Source organism: Schistocerca serialis, unplaced genomic scaffold (genome assembly GCF_023864345.2).
Source record: "Schistocerca serialis cubense isolate TAMUIC-IGC-003099 unplaced genomic scaffold, iqSchSeri2.2 HiC_scaffold_1163, whole genome shotgun sequence".
Taxonomy (NCBI): domain Eukaryota; kingdom Metazoa; phylum Arthropoda; class Insecta; order Orthoptera; family Acrididae; genus Schistocerca; species Schistocerca serialis.
In genome coordinates this window covers 92,501-95,000 of record NW_026047363.1, presented here as the reverse complement: position 1 = coordinate 95,000, position 2,500 = coordinate 92,501, and positions in this window count along the sequence as shown.

Below are 2,500 nucleotides of genomic sequence, written 5' to 3'. Positions count from 1 at the left end.
AACCCGTATTGTGCCTTAACCTAACCCGTATTGTGCCTTAACCTAACCCGTATTGTGCCTTAACCTAACCCGTATTGTGCCTTAACCTAACCCGTATTGTGCCTTAACCTAACCCGTATTGTGCCTTAACCTAACCCGTATTGTGCCTTAACCTAACCCGTATTCTGCCTTAACCTAACCCGTGTTGTGCCTTAACCTAACCTGTGTTGTGCCTTAACCTAACCCGTGTTGTGCCTTAACCTAACCCGTGTTGTGCCTTAACCTAACCCGTGTTGTGCCTTAACCTAACCTATGTTGCGCCTTAACCTAACCTATGTTGCGCCTTAACCTAACCTATGTTGCGCCTTAACCTAACCTATGTTGCGCCTTAACCTAACCTATGTTGCGCCTTAACCTACCCTATATTGTACCTTAACCTAACCTATATTGTACCTTAACCTAACCTATGTTGCGCCTTAACCTAACCTATGTTGCGCCTTAACCTAACCTATGTTGCGCCTTAACCTAACCTATGTTGCGCCTTAACCTAACCTATGTTGCGCCTTAACCTAACCTATGTTGCGCCTTAACCTAACCTATGTTGCGCCTTAACCTAACCTATGTTGCGCCTTAACCTAACCTATGTTGCGCCTTAACCTAACCTATGTTGCGCCTTAACCCAACACACGTTGCGCCTTAACCCAACACACGTTGCGCCTTAACCCAACACACGTTGCGCCTTAACCCAACACACGTTGCGCCTTAACCCAACACACGTTGCGCCTTAACCCAACACACGTTGCGCCTTAACCCAACACACGTTGCGCCTTAACCCAACACACGTTGCGCCTTAACCCAACACACGTTGCGCCTTAACCCAACACACGTTGCGCCTTAACCCAACACACGTTGCGCCTTAACCCAACTCACGTTGCGCCTTAACCCAACACACGTTGGGCCTTAACCCAACACACGTTGGGCCTTAACCCAACACACGTTGGGCCTTAACCCAACACACGTTGGGCCTTAACCCAACACACGTTGGGCCTTAACCCAACACACGTTGGGCCTTAACCCAACACACGTTGGGCCTTAACCCAACACACGTTGGGCCTTAACCCAACACACGTTGGGCCTTAACCCAACACACGTTGGGCCTTAACCCAACACACGTTGGGCCTTAACCCAACACACGTTGGGCCTTAACCCAACACACGTTGGGCCTTAACCCAACACACGTTGGGCCTTAACCCAACACACGTTGGGCCTTAACCTGCTCTGTAATTGTCATACGACGCGTTAAATTAGTGTAGTGTTGCCTAACTGCAACCCCCGCAATATAGTTTGCTACTCGCACTGCCCGGTCCCCAGAGTATCGCTTCATGTTAAACACCTTGCAGCTATACACTGTAATGCGGATGGCAGCAGGACGTACATGCTCAATGCCCTTCGCAGTTGTTCATTGGCATTCGCATGGCGAAGCACAGCCTACGTTGTGGTACGGCTTGTGTCAACTGTCCGCTGATGTTGTACGTCCAAATCACACACTGTACTGCACATTGGTCCTCATGTACTGAATGATACATCGTGGTACATGTGTGACCGTACCACGACTGCGCCAACAACGGCGAACCATACGGTCCAAATATTGTGCACTCAGCTACATGTCGTCTCCCTATAAGAGCTGGATTGCAGTATGGTATGCCGTGGATGGCGATCGGCATGAGCCGTCTGTTGATGTAGTGGCGCGTGTTGTCAGACGTAGTCGTCTCTTCTCACACACCGTGATAGCATGGTGCACTGCGTTCCACATCTGCGACATGCGACAGAGGCCGGTTGACAGTCGTTCGCGCAATGGACATCGCATACGTACGGGGGCCACCTTCCACGTGTTCGCGAAGCGTGCACATGTTGTTGCGTGTATGTGGGCAGACATAGTGTGTCGTGACACCTGACACAGGCATGCAACAATCGTTGAATTTGCAAATGGCGATGGACGTCTACGTTTGCTGGTGACGTTACGCAAATGAAGAACTGGTAAACCGTTGTGGTGCGGTTGTTCTCGCTAGAGGTGAATCAGTGATGGCGACGATCGGTTGAGCTACCAACCGGTTGTTTCAGCGATACCCACCATGCCCACGAACGTGAATGGCATGTGGGTGTGAAGCGATACGCGGCGGTGGCTGGGTGGGACCGTCCCCGGCCGGTGAGGGGGGGCCTCCCGGCGTGCTGGCCGCGCGGTGCGTGGGCGCACGCGCTACAGCCGGCTGGTGGGGGCGGCCAGTGGCAGGCGCGCCGGCCGACGGAGGCGGCAGGCGGCGTAGCTGCGCGCCGGCGCACCCTGCACGCGGCGCCGTGCGGCCAAAGTAGGTCCTCGCGGGCCCGGTGCGAAGCGCGGTGGACATCTGCAGTGTGCTGGTCCGATTGAGGACTGTGTGCGCTGAGGATGCGCCGCCGCCCGGCGCTCGGCGCCGCGACGCCGTCTGCTGCTCGGTCGCCTCTGCGGTTCTCGCAGGTGGAT